This window comes from Rutidosis leptorrhynchoides, chromosome 4, assembly GCF_046630445.1.
Source record: "Rutidosis leptorrhynchoides isolate AG116_Rl617_1_P2 chromosome 4, CSIRO_AGI_Rlap_v1, whole genome shotgun sequence".
NCBI classification, from domain to species: domain Eukaryota; kingdom Viridiplantae; phylum Streptophyta; class Magnoliopsida; order Asterales; family Asteraceae; genus Rutidosis; species Rutidosis leptorrhynchoides.
The window spans coordinates 169,255,955-169,274,530 of record NC_092336.1 but is presented as its reverse complement, the minus strand read 5'-3'; the positions used below and the strand labels follow the sequence as shown (position 1 = coordinate 169,274,530).

General features: G+C 33.1%; 1 long non-coding RNA gene across 1 annotated transcript; it reads right to left on the bottom strand.

The window, feature by feature from the left end:
• Positions 1-723: 723 nt before the first annotated feature.
• LOC139843401 (uncharacterized) lies at positions 724-9,187 on the bottom strand. The gene is made up of 5 exons (XR_011757569.1): positions 9,052-9,187; positions 7,591-7,648; positions 6,326-7,068; positions 1,442-1,499; positions 724-919 (listed from the first exon to the last, which is right to left on the bottom strand). It is a non-coding gene; the product is annotated as an uncharacterized lncRNA (long non-coding RNA).
• Positions 9,188-18,576: the final 9,389 nt, after the last annotated feature.

Genomic DNA, 18,576 nt, shown 5'->3' with positions numbered 1-18,576 from the left:
AATTCTAATTTGTCTAACCTAATGTCCATTTTTAATGATTTTTATTCCTCATCAGGTTTAAAGATAAATTATTCCAAGTCAAGGATTTACGGTGTTAATGTTGACATGAATGAAATCGAACGAATGGCCTGTGAAAACGATTGTGCTGCTGCATCTTTTCCCTTAAATTATTTGGGGTTTCCTATCGGTTTGAATATGTCTCGAGTTACTAATTGGAATGATTGGATTGTTCATTTCAAAAAGAGACTAGCAAACTGGAAAGTAAATCTCATCTCGGGCGGTGAAAGGCTTACCTTAATCAAGTCGGTTCTTGGGAGTCTCGGAATATATTTTCTCTCTATTTTCAAGTGTCCCGAGAAAGTCATTAATGAGGTCGAAAAACTTCGTGCTTCATTTTTTTGGGGTAGCAATGGTTCGGACCGTAAGATGCATTGGGTTAAATGGCCGAATGTTTTAACTTCTTCGTCCAAAGGAGGTCTTGAAGTTGGTAGCTTAAAGGCGTTCAATTTAAGTCTCATTTATAAGTGGCGTTGGCATTTTTTGACTAAGCCTAACGACCTTTGGGTTCAAGTAATCTCTTCGATTCATGGACACGATTTTGCTCTTGTTCCATCTAAATGTAATGGTAGCGGATTCTGGCCTAATATTGTGTCTTCTTTTATTTATTCGAATCGTAATCAAATTGTTCCATTTCACTCTCTTTAACACCCTGGATTTTTTTTTTTTTTAAATACACAGCGGAAGTCAATTATTAACCATTAATTACACATATAGTCATATTTCACAAAATCACTGGTGTTACTTAATTACAGATCATGTTGTAAAGTCGTTTATATAAAACATCAGAGTCACACTGTGTCAAACATCTTCACTGCTATACCCACCAAAAGCCACTAATACACACCTGCAAGGCAAAACACTGTGGGGGAATTAGCGCACCGCTAAGTGAATGAAAATATCAAATAGGATATCACTATAAGCTCTAAGCACAGCTTAAGGTCACAAGTCACCAGCTACTAAGTCACTAGCACAGAATTGATCACAAGAGGACCGGCGGCCTGGCCGGGCCATTAACTACTAGCTGATCGAGCTAGAGTTTACCGATAGTTCTTAATACTGAAACACTGGTATAGTCTTCCAGACGTGACACACTCGTCATTCACACTATACCACCACATCAGTAACACAAGAACCCAACCCAATTCCTATCGTACAAGACACCCCGCTAGGAATGGTTGACCCCTTCCGTCGCACACAACACCTCGACAGGATCACTGAGTGTACACATAATCACGTAATATCACAGTCACTGGTCACTGACTAAAGGCACAATCTAATCATACATATCACTGGTCACTGGGAGCATATCATTAATCATAGCACAAGACACTATACTGTCTTAGCACTATATAACAATATCTGAAAGGATAGTCCCACTCACCGATACCAGCACAACTCAGTGATCTAATGTTACTGAGTCTTCACTTCCACTTTGTCACCTAAAAACAAACGCACAAGTTAGTAAATCGTATTTCACTTACTAACTTTACTATAAAATCAAAATCACTTAACACAATACAAGCGATACATGTTGTCTCATACACAACACCATACGAAGTATATATATATATATATATATATATATATATACATACACTATATATATATATATATATATATATACATACACTATACATATATAATTATATATACACACACTTATTACTTATATATGCATATATATACACTTATATATATTCGTATATACACACACATATATACAGTATATATACACTTATATATACATACATATACACTTGTATAATTATATAATCATACAATCTCATATATGCATACACATATTTAATCCTACACAATATCAACTTAGTACTAATTAAAAGTCCCAATTTATGCAAACGGGTCAAGGGTTAAAGGGGGGACTAAACCAACACATGAACCACAAAATAGTGGCACAACAGGCCTGCAAAAACAGCAGCAAATAGCAGCAATATGGCTGCAAAAACAGCAGCAAATAGCAGCAATATGGCTGCAAAAACAGCAGCTACAGCTGCGAAATTGCAGCAGAAACAGTAGCGAACAGCAGCAGCAAAAGGCTGCACAGTACCAGTAGAAACATCGGTTTTTAACCCCCAATTTCATGTCTTGAGCAGTTTTTTATAACCAATTAACAAGTTCACAACAAGCACATACAAGTCTATAATAATTAGCAAGCATAAAACAAGATTAATATCATACACAAATCGAGTTTCATCACTAAATTGCAATTTACACAATTAGTACACTTACACAATTACGACCCAAACTAAAACTCACAAAATGGGTCAAGCCTAAAATGAGCGAAATCAAAATACTCCTAAATAAACATGAACGGTTCGGGGTCTAAACGGGTAAACCGAACCCTCGCATGCACCGAAAAACAACAAACACCACCACCGGCCGCCACCCACCACCGCTGGCCGCCAGCTGCAGCCGGCAGCGGCGGCAGCCGCCCAAAATCAGCAACAGCAGCAGCTACGGCTGGCTGCCCTCCCTTGGTGGTTCCCCAAAATTGTTGATTCTTGCAATTTTTCAAGATAAAATCAACCCACAACAATTTATCTAACATCAATTAAGCATATTCAAGTAATCTTAACACAAACTCATGATTTCAAGTCACAAAATGCATCTTTAATATTTCTAGCATGAACCCTAATTCTTTTTTTGCACAAATCAAGCTCATAACCAATCACTAGTATGTTATACATAATTAATCTAGTCTATTTCAAACAATTCCATCACTTAATTAAGATTAAAGCTCTAAAAATGCATTTTTCCCAAATTTGTCAAGAACCCTAAATATTAAGAATTAAACATGGAATTACAAAAGACTAACCTTGTTGCTAGATGTTGGAGATGCAAGAAATACGAATTTAAGCTAGCAATTTCTCTTAATCTTCAATTAATCAAAAGCTAAGGTTTATGGTGGTGGAATCGATGGGAACGAGAGGAAGAAAGAGGAAAACAGAAACTGATAAATAAAAATAAGTCATGGGAGGTTTGACTAATTAAATGGGTATTAAACCCATACCCAATAATACAAGGGTATTTATCTATTTTCAGATATCTTTCGTATTCGATTCGGTAAACCAAACTATGTCCAAAATAAATAATAAAACCTGTTTCAGGACTCTGGTCATAAAACGAACCCTACGGACTAATAAAATTACATAAACAATTAATAAATAAATATTACACTAAAATGCACCTTAAAACATAAAAAGGGCAAAAAGTAAATTTCATCTAAGCCCGACACGGGTATGTTACAAATCTACCCCCTTAAAGAAATTCCGTCCTCGGAATTTAATCAAACACAGTCAACACGGGTTCTGGGTATCTATCATCAATACACCGGGTCACAATAAGAACCAAGTCAGAACACGTATTATGATCACACACGTTACTAGGTTCAGTTCATTACTCCAACGGTCAAGTTAAAAACTCGCGGGTCTAAAGTCAAACATACTTTCCCGTTCCCTTTTTTTTTGTCAACACCTCATCCAAGTTAAACACAATCTACCAAATAAGATTACCATTTCTAAACATCAACAGATTACAATACCTATCAAAATCACATTACTTATATGCATATAAGTCACATTGTACACGCGGGTTAAAAGTCAATATAAACTGGAAAGGTCACCAAATCATTGGTTGATGTCAGTTGCACACTATTTGTTTATGAACACTAAGGAATTCACGTCAAAGATCCGGCACTTTATGTCAATCAATCTCATTTTGCGGTTATTCCTAATTCAATTCCACCAAATTTCAGAATTAGTTAAGTCTGGGTCACTGGTCAAAAGCTAACACTAACCTTTATTCACAAGGAATTTAGCCAATTCCTTAGATATTATAACGCTAGGTTAACACTAACCACAACAAAGTAACCCGAATCCCGCAATTAAATACCTAATTCAAACTTATATTTAAGAATTTTATCATACTCTACGTAACCACGTCAATATTTACCCGATAATTTGTCACGTAAATCGTATCACTTGTTCAAAATTCTGTCAGAATCCACAATTCAAACCTATTTAACCAATAACTACACAAAGTCTAGGTACATAACATCTGTCAGTACCACGTAAATGAAGTCAACTTTCGGTCAAAATCTTCTGAAAATCACAATAAATGATCAATCACGTCTAGTCTATCACTTTCTACATCTCCTCCGACTCGAAAATACTGTATGATTTACCACAATGTATTTTCGTTGGCCAGACGTAATACATTATCCCAAATCATATTTTCATTTCGAGTATCTCGGAGCAAGACCTTATTCATGTTCACCAATCTATAGGGAGTCTCATCCACACTAGTCACTATTAGTTACAATTCACTAACAAGAAACAGTTTTACACAACACCAGGTCTGCATATCTAAACTTCAACACTCGGTTACCACCACTACTGCCTGTTCAAAATCGATTACTACCAACCCTTGTGTCCACACCACGCAAAAGAATCCTACACTGTTGTGTCTTATCATTCAAAACTATCAAAACCATGCACGGGGTCTCAAAAGTTAAATATTCAAGTTCAATTCCTTCAGTCACATCAAGCATCCTGCCCATTAAGGAAGAATGAAAACTACACTTAGGTCACTTTCACATACAACAAAAACAATCAATGTCTAATACGAAATATTATTACATCACATCTAGATGTAGCATAAATCACAAAGTGCAATAACTTACAAGATGTAATAAAAGCTCACTGAAGGTCAAGTCAACGACATCATTAGTCTCTACCTTCAATTCACCATAGGTACTCGATATCTATTCCCACTCAGGTCAAGGCTTCTTATTTTCTAAAGTGACAACACAAGAAACTTTACTCTCACCCACTTCACATGGGTCACTACTAAAAGATCGGATTCGCCCAACAAGAAAAAAAAACACTTCCCTAAGTCAATACATTGGTTCCTACACAACCAGTCCAATTATGCAAGAGTACGGTAGGGCTAGACGCACCTACTCATTTAATTATATCCCATATACAAACAATTCACATATTATATGGCTACAACATAAAGTTCAAGCCTGTACTCAATAATCCAGGGATTTCTACTCTTTACTAATTCTTATAAGCCACCCAGTATGTCTAGCCGGTCAACATTAAGGAACAACATTTTATATAAGCCCTACTCCACACTATCAGGTCACATTTATCAATATGTTAAATCCAGGCTAACAGACAAAACACAATTCAATATCACATAACTTACTTAAATTATGGCAACCACCTTGCATGCGAATAGCAACCAAATCCCAAAAAGCATGGAAAACACACAGCATGCATCACATCCATCAAAGCCTAAAAATCATAGCCATCAATTCACGAGGAACATGACAATAAGACTCAAAATTAAAGTCCTTTATCACTACACGAGTAGACTACTACCCACTCTTAATCCCTATGGGCCACCGCGTGTGTCCCATTAACCGGAGGGATATACATTGCATATCAATTTTACAGAACTTTATCAGACCATGCATATCATATCCTTAAGACAAGCAACAGATATCACGGTCAAGTTATGATCTACATACATGCAAATCGTAATTAATATAATCACAAAATACAGGGTTCAAGTCAACCATCATACACAGATGGACTCATATTCAACCCTACGCCTCACGGACAACTACAGTTGTCCCGTCTGTCAAAGGAAGGATATCCATGTCATATAAATTCCTACATATTCTTATCTGATCAGGCATATCATTTTATCAAGTCTAACACAATAGATAAGTCACATGCAAAATTTTTTTTTTTTTAACCAAAATTTACAAAGAGCATGGCAATATGTCACATACATCATATCTGAAAAGCCATAAGGAACATGACCTTCAGATTACATAAGCCCTAACAGTTTTATTAGACTATGCATATCACTATATCCAGTCGAGCATAATAGACACGTCGCATATGGTATCATATGCAGTACAAAATCAATAAATCTCACTAATCAGGGCAAGCATGTCTGATGCATCACATGTGATCAGTCTCAGAAAACATGGCAATCAGTAAGAAACATGGCAACCAGTCTAACGGAATAAGATCCCAAAAATATCAATGGTAACTCCAGACACAATTGTTGTGATCGAAGCCATCAAACCACTGGCTACTTCTACCTTATTAGGAAGAAACAATCACATCACATCTAGTCGCAGTTAAGCACAATATATAACAAAAATAGGTAGACATTTATTCACAATCAATGGTACACTAATAATTACAACAATGTAACAAGGGCGTACTTTTTTAAATAAGAAGGCATCTTCTCATCTATCTCACAATCAACACATCAATCTCACCTGCACCCCTGACCCCGCCTCAACACTAGTATCTCATCACTGAAGCGACCGTAGTCGAAATTTTCTCCTGTTGTTGCCATTCCATCTCACATATCTTTCTCTCTAAATCTCGTCCTTCCATCACTGGATATTACATCAAACTTTATCCATCTCGATACTTTGATGCGATGCTCTTGACTTGTCACACTCAGTCCTGAAATCATCCAACGGAGCTCTGACAATGCGGAGGGTCAACGGGGCATCTGCAGGGTTTGATCGATTGCCATACCTGTCTTATCACAACATCTCACACAAAAGCTTAGTAGATAATTCGTTAGTTCCTATCACTAACCATAATTATCTAATCACATGGCACCTACATTCACTTATCCTTCTCCCCCACTTGTATGTTTGACACAACTCGGGGTTTGGGAACATGACACTCACGTGTACATGCTGCCAAACCTATGCTCTGATACCAAGTTTTAACACCCTGAATTTTTTTTTTTTAAATACACAGCGGAAGTCAATTATTAACTATTAATTACACATATAGTCATATTTCACAAAATCACTGGTGTTATTTAATTACAGATCATGTTGTAAAGTCGTTTATATAAAACATCAGAGTCACACTGTGTCAAACATCTTCATTTGCCCTGCTATACCCACCAAAAGCCACTAATACACACCTGCAAGGCAAAACACTGTGGGGGAATTAGCGCACCGCTAAGTGAATGGAAATATCAAATAGGATATCACTATAAGCTCTAAGCACAGCTTAAGGTCACAAGTCACCGGCTACTAAGTCACTAGCACAGAATTGATCACAAGAGGACCGGCGGCCTGGCCGGGCCATTAACTACTAGCTGATCGGGCTAGAGTTTACCGATAGTTCTTAATACTGAAACACTGGTATAGTCTTCCAGACGTGACACACTCGTCATTCACACTATACCACCACATCAGTAACACAAGAACCCAACCCAAGTCCTATCGTACAAGACACCCCGCTAGGAATGGTTGACCCCTTCCGTCGCACACAACACCTCGACAGGATCACTGAGTGTACACATAATCACGTAATATCACAGTCACTGGTCACTGACTAAAGGCACAATCTAATCATACATATCACTGGTCACTGGGAGCATATCATTAATCATAGCACAAGACACTATACTGTCTTAGCACTATATAACAATATCCGAAAGGATAGTCCCACTCACCGATACCAGCACAACTCAGTGATCTAAGGTTACTGAGTCTTCACTTCCACTTTGTCACCTAAAAACAAATGCATAAGTTAGTAAATCGTATTTCACTTACTAACTTTACTATAAAATCAAAATCACTTAACACAATACAAGCGATACATGTTGTCTCATACACAACACCATACGAATATATATATATATATATATATATATATATATATATATATATATATATATATATACACTATACATATACATATATATATATATATATATATATATATACATACACTATACATATACATATATACATACACTATACATATAATTATATATACACACACTTATTACTTATATATGCATATATATACACTTATATATATTCGTATATATACACACATATATACACTTATATATACATACATATACACTTATATAATTATATAATCATACAATCTCATATATGCATACACATATTTAATCCTACACAATATCAACTTAGTACTAATTAAAAGTCCCAATTTATGCAAACGGGTCAAGGGTTAAAGGGGCGACTAAACCAACACATGAACCACAAAATAGTGGCACAACAGGGCTGCAAAAACAGCAGCAAATAGCAGCAATATGGCTGCAAAAACAGCAGCTACAGCTGCGAAATTGCAGCAGAAACAGTAGCGAACAGCAGCAGCAAAAGGCTGCACAGTACCAGCAGAAACATGGGTTTTTAACCCCCAATTTCATGTCTTGAGCAGTTTTTTATAACCAATTAACAAGTTCACAACAAGCACATACAAGTCTATAATAATTAGCAAGCATAAAACAAGATTAATATCATACACAAATCGAGTTTCATCACTAAATTGCAATTTACACAATTAGTACACTTACACAATTACGACCCAAACTAAAACTCACAAAATGGGTCAAGCCTAAAATGAGCGAAATCAAAATACTCCTAAATAAACATGAACGGTTTGGGGTCTAAACGGGTAAACCGAACCCTCGCATGCACCGAAAAACAACAAACACCGCCACCGACCGCCACCCACCCCCGCTGGCCGCCAGCTGCAGCCGGCAGCGGCGGCAGCCGCCCAAAATCAGCAACAGCAGCAGCTACGGCTGCTGCCCTCCCTTGGTGGTTCCCCAAAATTGTTGATTCTTGCAATTTTTCAAGATAAAATCAACCCACAACAATTTATCTAACATCAATTAAGCATATTCAAGTAATCTTAACACAAACTCATGATTTCAAGTCACAAAATGCATCTTTAATATTTCTAGCATGAACCCTAATTCTTTTTTTGCACAAATCAAGCTCATAACCAATCACTAGTATGTTATACATAATTAATCTAGTCTATTTCAAACAATTCCATCACTTAATTAAGATTAAAGCTCTAAAAATGCATTTTTCCCAAATTTGTCAAGAACCCTAAATATTAAGAATTAAACATGGAATTACAAAAGACTAACCTTGTTGCTAGATGTTGGAGATGCAAGAAATACGAATTTAAGCTAGCAATTTCTCTTAATCTTCAATTAATCAAAAGCTAGGGTTTATGGTGGTGGAATCGATGGGAACGAGAGGAAGAAAGAGGAAAACAGAAACTGATAAATAAAAAGAAGTCCATGGGCGGTTTGGCTAATTAAATGGGTATTAAACCCATACCCAATAATACAAGGGTATTTATCTATTTTCAGATATCTTTCGTATTTGATTCGGTAAACCAAACTATGTCCAAAATAAATAATAAAACCTGTTTCAGGACTCTAGTCATAAAACGAACCCAACGGACTAATAAAATTACATAAACAATTAATAAATAAATATTACATTAAAATGCACCTTAAAACATAAAAAGGGCAAAAAGTAAATTTCATCTAAGCCCGACACGGGTATGTTACACTATCCATAAAAGAATAGGGAATGGAACTTCTGTTTCTTTTTGGAAAGATAGTTGGAATCCTGGTGGACCGTTGATGATTCGTTATAACCGCTTATATCATCTAGATGGGAATAAAGACTGTTTTTATCCGAAAGATGGGTAATTGGAATTGGAACCGTAAATATATAGGTGCTCGTAATCTCAGTCTGCTGCAACGATTAATTGAGGATGTTGGCATTGTTAATCTTACATCGGAAGACGACTCTTGGAAGTGTTCTTTGTCATCAGATGGTTTTTTTCTATAAAATCCACTCGGCAACACATTGATAACGTTATTCTTCCATCTCTTCCTGTTAGTACCAACTGGGTCAATTTTATCCCTCGCAAAGTGAATATTTTTCTGTGGCGTTTTTCATTGGATCGTCTTTCGATTCGCATCAATCTATCTATGCGTGGTGTGGTGATAAAATCGTCTAACTGTGCAGTTTGTTCTTCTCACTTGGAAATATTGGATCATTTGTTTTTTTCGTGTGAATTTGCTGAAAGTTTATGGAGACAAATATGTATTTGGTCCGATCAGATTATTCCCATTTGTACATCTTGGTCTGAATGGAAAAGTTGATTTGAGAACAATGCTCTAAATGCTTTAAGCAAGAAAAAAGTGTATGCTATTGCTTCAGCTTGTCTATGGATGATATGGAGATATCGAAACGATGTTGTATTCAACGGTGGTCGTCTAAGGAGAAGCCCAATATTTGATCAAATTCGCACTTTTTCTTATGTGGTTAAGATATAGAGGGAAATGTAATTTCAATTGGAATGATTGGCTTATAAAGCCTTTGTAACTTTCTCTTGTCTCCTCTTCTAGTTGCTTGCTAGAGAGGTTTTTCTTTAAATAAAATTGTTGTTGTTCTAAAAAAAAAATGTTAATTGTATAATATATGAAACATTATGAAAAATTTTATAATAAAACACCCCCATGACCATTTGTACAATATTTGAAACATTGTGTGCAACCTTATGGTAAAACACCCCATGACCATATGTACAACATTTGAAATATTATGTACAACTTTATGATAAAACACTCTCATGACCATATGTACAATCTTTAAAACAAATTGTACAATCTTTTATAAAACACCCCTATGAACACATGTACAAACTTTGAAGCATATTGTACAACTTTCATATAATAATTTAATTTTTAAAAATATTTCAAGAAACATTTGTTATTACTAATTACTAATCATTATCATTAAAAACTAGTAAAAGTGGCTCGCGCGATGTCGCGTGGCCTTTCGGGTTGCATATTCATAATTAACGTAACGTTATGTATTTACAGAATTAAAAACGTTTTGTTACGGGTGTGTTTGGATGCACGTAGTCAGTACCTAGTATACCTAATGGCCTGCGCGTTTTTAACGCTAGGAAGATTGCGTAAAAAATGGAGACGGAACCATCGATATGATCTAGGTAGGTTGGGTTGTTTGTTGTACGTGTATGTATATGTATGAAATATAGCCTAAAGTATTTAGTGTTTCTTGAACGACGTCCGTTTCGCGTATAGTTAGTCGCATTGTGTTCGTAACATTATTTCGAGTTGAACGGTGGTCTCGTAAAATTCTAACGTGTGGCGAGCGAGAAGATATGTCCCGTTAAAAATATTAGTGAAGTTTGTTTTAGTTTTTTAATTAAAATATTGATTTTACACTTTATACCCCTGTTTTGAGGGTTTGGGTGTAAATTGGCACATTTTTTGTGGGGTGATTTGGTTTTTTCCCCTTTTTTCCTGCTGTCGTTTTGACCAAATTTTGGCCGGGGTTTGGGGCAAAACGACCAAAACCAGCGTGCCTATTAGTATATATTAATATAAATACTCGATTTTTAAGATAACTTTATTATTATTATTTATTATTTTATAATTATAATTATAATTATTATTATTATTATTATTATTATTATATTACTAATCAAATATGGATTCTCTTTACGGGATTACTTACGTTATATATGTATGCGAAATACATGTCTCAATAAAAATTTGTAACGTAGGCTTTTATGACAACGAAAATTAAGTGTGATGAAAATTGGAAGAGAGTGGTGGGAATGAATGTTGTTCATTTATTCTGGTCAAGTTAAGTACATCAATATAATTGTAGTTTATTTATTATTATTTCGGATCATATGTTCCAGGCAAAATATTGCTGATACGCTTTCGTTGTAATTATTTCCTATATGCATTTTATAAACTTCAATAATTTGGTTATTTTTCTCAATGGTTTGGTAAGTATTCTCCATAATAGTATGTTCAAACTTGGATTATTTAATAATCCCGTGATTTCATGGCTATAATAGTACTTATTTTGCATCTAAAAACTCATTATATTATAGATACACATTTATATAAGATTCACATATTGATTTAATAATGTTTGTCAACTACATCATATCATTCAATAATTCTTTTTCAACAAACCCGTAATTTAACGGGTCCTTCAACTAGTGTATGTTAAATGTCTAGTACTATGAAGTTTTTGGAAAGTCATGAACTACGATTTCGCCTCATTTAGTGTCCCTCATTTAGAAGTGTTAATGAACTAACACATCTACATAAGCTAAAGGAACACGTCTAATTAACATTCTCTAAAATAAAATCCTGAGCACGTCTAAGTAATAGAAGGAACACGTCTATTTAGAAACCTGCTAATAAGTTGTACCAGGAACACGTCTAAATAAGTATAACACCTCTAATTGATGACCACGTCTTATAAGTTTTACCAGGAACACGTCTAATTGACAACACGTCTAATTAGTTGTACCAGGAACACGTCTAATTGACAACACGTCTAATAAGTTGTACGTCTAATTGAAAACACGTCTAATAAGTTTTACCAGGAACACGTCTAATTGATAGTAACACGTCTAAATATGTTATTATTTACACGTGTTATTGATTTTTTTAGGCGGGCTTGTTTCCTCTAAATCACTTTAAACTTTTAAACCTCCATCTTAGTTCATTCTTGCCTTAATTCTCAACCCCTCTCTTCAATATTCAGCCTATTATCTATTCAAATACTCCGCCAATATCTATTTCATTCTCCCCAATGATTTCTCAACTGCTAACCCTAACTCCCAAACTAAATTCACCTACAAACCCTACATCTGACACTTTTTACCCTACCTTCTGACCGGTTGCTATCATCTTCCATTAAACCTATCACCACTACCGCTAATAAATGGTAGGTATAAAGTGGCGTTGGAGGTGGAGTACACGTCAAACGGCCAGGACCAATCGTGCTGCCTTTTTTTCAATTTTTTTGAGTTGTCATCTCCTTCTGTATTGTTGTTCTTATAATTTACGACTGTTTTGCAAATTTTTTCCAGATTCTGCTTTAGAAGATCACTTATGCTGTTTCCAGGTAATTATCCTCCCAGGAAATACATACATCATTTGTTGAGTTTCTTTAATGAATATATATTTTATGTAGCACACCATGTGTTTGTGTAAATGCCTGAATGAACGTAATTGTTTTCCTTTCTGCTAACATCGTTTCTTTGTATATATTGCATATTTTTTGGTTGACGTTCCAGTTGATTAAAGTATTGAACTTTACTTTTTGGAAAATTTAATAGTCTAATTCACTCTTAATAGAATGAGATGCATGTATTTTATCTTTTAAATGTAGGAAACAATATTTTTACCTTCTTTTTTACTGCGATTGTTCTTTGCCTATGAAGTTTTAAAGAGAGTATTCATCCAGGGTTTGATTCTATGTTTCCTTCGATCTTTCCTTTGTTTTTATGCATATCATGTTTATTATTGTTCTTAATTTCGAACTGGATGTTAGATTTTCGCTTTGCTTCGGGCATTTGCTGCTACACTTGCGAATGTCAACATAATTGGTTATCGTCTTTATTTTCAAGTATCATTTTTAATTTATTTATGTTGTCTTTTAAGTTTGCTCGTTCGAATTAGATGCTTATCGTTATTCTTTTCATGCTTTTTTTAGTTCTTATTGTTGCCTCTGAGATGAGCTGTTTATCAATGATGCTTTTGTGCCCTGCTCTCAGTTGTAGGCACTTTATTTTGTGTATTTTAAAAGGCTTTGAAGCTGAACAAGACTACAACATGATGAGCCTATGTTGAAGGCTTGTGGGATTAACATATCACTCTAGCAATTGTTGGTAATCCAGTAAGAATTGAGCTTACTGATGGTAAGTTCTTGTTTATGTTTTTTCTTTGTTATGTTGTCATGTTAATGTCTTTTTGTTTGTAAATATATATGTGCTAACTCATACTGATCAAGCTTACAAGTTTTCCATGAAGGTTTACCTTATAATGTTTTTAACATTGCTGTTCTGAATTTGCAAACAGGTTTTGTTTTGTCCAGACATAATGCAAACAATCTATGTTGTGTAGCATAACTGGTGATTCTGCGTATTATACTCAAATGAGTTAGTAGGAATTTCAATTTCTCGGATTTTTTGATATAAATTATCTTTTTTGGTTTTCAACGGTTATTTGTTTATTGTTATGCTATCTTCAGGTACTTGATTTCATTGCAAATTTTTACTGTCTTACATCTTATGGACATACTGTTAAACCAACATGTTATATCACTGGTATGGTTTTATTTAGTTATTGATTAATATGAATTATTTACCAAAATTCAGTTTTATAATCAACGAAATGGTGTTCAGACTGTGCCAACTTCAACTATTTGTAGGTTTTATAAATAAGTTCACTTTATCAATTTCTTATAAATTCACAACCATATGAATTTTGCAGCATTTGACCTTATTAGATATTGACATAACGCTTAAATAAAATGTTTGATGATACCCTCTAAATTAGTGTGAATTCTTACCTAAATAGTAGAAGTGAAGGCATGAAGGCAAGAGGCAGGAAGGCGGCATGAGGACGTACAGATAGCAAGATCAGAGGACGTACATAATAACTAGCTTATATTATTATATTAGCTTTTTAAGTTTAGAGTTATGTAAATGTAATTTTTTTGTACATACTTTAAAGATATTTATATTTATATATATACTTTGGTTTTCTAGTAAATTTGATTTGTTTTATTGATTTTTAATTTTGAACACGTCTAGTTGTAGTTGAATCATTTCTGGTGGCAAAAAATTTGGCAGGTGTTATGTGGCAAAAAATTTGGCGGGTATATTAGTTGAAATATTAAAAATTTTAACCACGATTAACCAATGGAACACGTCTAATTGAACTAACGGAACACGTCTAATTGAACTAACGAAACACGTCTAATTACAACTAACGGAGCAAGTCTAATTGAAACTAACAGAACACGTTTAAATGAGAGTTTTAAGACCGGTTCCTTGAACCACTCTAATTGACATCGACCAATTAGTGTTGTCACATCTAGACGTGTTGGAAAACACGTCTTAAAGGCTTTTTTAACACGTCTTAATGGCGATTTTTATAGTTGTGAGATTTGAATGCAATTATGGCTTGGTAGCGTGTTTTGAATATTGAAGAATAGAACTCTGGTTATTTTGAAGTTTCGTATAGGTGATGAAATGGGTTAGATATAATTTTTGAAAACTGCAGGACTGATTAGTTATATTGCGCGCCTCGCAGATTTCTGGCGCGACCCAGTACAACGTTCTTTGGGACAAGTAGTTTAACTATTTCTCAAGTGTCTTTCTCAGTTATACTGCGTCGCGCAGGTTCCTAGCGCTCCGCTCAATATAATAGGGTCCAGTGTTAGTTAGAAATTTTCAAAACAAAAGAAAATTTATGAGTCAAGGGCGTTTCATCAAGTGTAAATATTTATCCGACGTTTATATCTTTTGGTTTTATTCATGACACATAAATTAAACATTAAACATATCGTATATTTGATTACTCAACACATGTACAATGATAAACATCTCTAAATAATCGAGATAGTCTAGACTGCTTTTAGATATATCAAAACCTATCAACACTTGTGTGTTATCATGACGTCTTTTATGGAGTACTTAGTAAAATATCGAATGATACCAATTATAAATAATTGTGACACGTTAAGCTTGATTTCACTGTGATTTTGTATTTGAAAGACCTTAGATGTTGTTGGAAACTATAAATAACTACTACACTTAATTTGACCAAGCCTCACTACGGCTGACTAGCATTCCTACCACAACTTATCTGTAGATTAACAACTATTATGTCTTATTTTACGTTTTAATTTGCTAGATAAATGTAAATTTATGAACTTATGTGTTTACTTAATTTTAATTGTTATTCATTATTGCATGTTAACATCATCAAAATTAACATTAATTAGTAATGTTTGAATATTGTTATTAGATTATCAACCAATATAGACAAGTATACAACACAAACTTGAGTTTATTTAAATGAATTTTTATATGCAACATTAGAAACTGTTATTAATTAACATGCATCATTTTGTAATGTCAACGAACTGTTCAAATTACCATGTCGTCGGGATACCGTTTGATCAAACTAAATCGTTAAGGGTAAATAGATTTCGGATTTGAGTGCTTGATTTGTGGAAAAGAGTGGATCGAATGTTTTAACTCCAATAATTGTTCAAACTCCGATTTGAAATCTGGATTTCAAGGACGTAAAACAATCTATGGGATTAATCTTATTCGATTGGAATCGAATAAGTTAATATCTTAGATTAGAGGTTAACTCCGATATCGACCGGAATCTTTATCGGAATTGTATTATCGGCCGGAGAGATGTTTACTGCAATTAATTTGCGCAGTGTAACATTAATTGAAGCGACCCGTCCTAATCCATCCGGACGAAATCCATATCGATTACAAACGATTCACAATAGTTGGTTACATCGCGAGGTACTTGACCTCTATATGATACATTTTACAAACATTGCATTCGTTTTTAAAAGACAAAATTTCATTACATCGAAAGTTGACGGCATGCATACCATTTCATAATATATCCAACTATAATTGACTTAATAATAATCTTGATGAACTCAACGACTCGAATGCAACGTCTTTTGAAATATGTCATGAATGACTCCAATTAATATCTCTAAGATGAGCAAATGCACAGCGGAAGATTTCTTTCGTACCTGAGAATAAACATGCTTTAAAGTGTCAACCAAAATGTTGGTGAGTTCATTAGTTTATCATAAACATTCATTTCCATCATTTTAATAGACCACAAGATTTTCATTTTCATTTCTCATAAATATACGTCCCATGCATAGAGACAAAAATAATCATTAATATGGATGGAACACCTGGTAACCGACATTAACAAGATGCATATAAGAATATCCCCTATCATTCCGGAAAATCCTTCGGACATGATAAAAATAACATCGAAGTACTAAAGCATCCGGTACTTTGGATGGGGTTCGTTAGGCCCAATAGATCTATCTTTAGGATTCGCGTCAATTAGGCGTGCACTAATTCTCAAAATTAGTGATGTTCCCTAATTCTTAGGCTACCAAGCAAAAAGGGGCATATTCGGTTTCGGTCATTCAACCATATAATGTAGTTTCGATTACTTGTGTCTATTTCATAAAACATTTATAAAAGCAGCGCATGTATTCTCAGTCCCAAAAATATATATTGCAAAAGCATTTAAAAGGGGAGTAATGAAACTCACCTAATGTATTTTGTAGTAAAAATACATATGACTATATTGAACAATGCAGGGTTGACCTCGGATTCACGAACCTATATCATTTGTATGTATATATTAAAACGTAAAATCGTAACCGAACAAATTTATTTATTATATCCTTAATTTATATCTTATGTATATTTAATTTGTGTATATATTCAAAATGGTTAATATTTATATAGTTATATTAATATATTTATATACATACTTGTTCAATGTTATATTTAAAAATTGATAGTTTGTTATTTGTACGTATTTATATAAATAATTTTAGTAGGGTTGATATATATATAGTTATATGAAATTTTAATATAAGTATAGTTTATATAATAAGTATATTTTATGTACAAAATATTTATCTGTTTAAAAAGGTAGTTTTTTTGGTATTAATGATTTACTAATAATAATAATAATAATATCTTTATTAAAAATGATAATATTAGTAATAATAGTGATATTGTTAATAATGATACTTTTGTTTAATAATAAAAGTAGAAATACTAATAATTACAAAAATGATATCAATACTAGTACTAGTGCTGAAAATAATAATAACGTGTATTATTGTTATAATAATTCTAATAATGTTAATCATAATAATATTAATACATATATAATAGCTATAACACAATAATGATAGCATTTAACAATAATTAACATAGTAGTAATACTTATAGCAATAATAATGAGTATGATTTTTATAATTAGGATAATATTAATAATAATGATAATTATAATACTAATACTAAAAACAATTATAATACTTATAAATATAGATGTGATAATAATTATAATAATAATAATAATAATAATAATAATAATAATAATAATAATAATAATAATAATAATAATAATAATAATAATAATAATAATAATAATAATAATAATAATAATCATCATCATAATAATAATAATAATGAAAATGAAAATAACAATAATAATAATAATTTTGATATTAATAACTACCTTAGAAGCCCAAAAAAAAAATGGTTGCACCCAGCAAGGATCGAACCCGAGACCTCCCGATTACCCGTCAAATTAAATATAAATATAAATATAATAATAATACACTTAATAATAGTAATACAAATTTTTAGTAACATTAACTTTATTAATAAATTAAATATAAATATAATAATAATACACTTAATAATAGTAATACAAATTTTTAGTAACATAATAGTAATAATAACATTAATGTTAATCATTATAAATTTTCTACTAGTTATATTGATATCAACAATGGTAATAATAATAATATAACAATCCATTATATCAAATTTCATAAATATGTATTATACATAATAATAATAATAACACTGTTATTAATATTAAATACATATTCTAATAATAGTAAGAAAGTAATAATAATAATAATAATATTAATAAAGATGACAAATTAAATGCGTTAACTTTCATATCTATATACCATCTATAATAATATAATTAATATAGAGA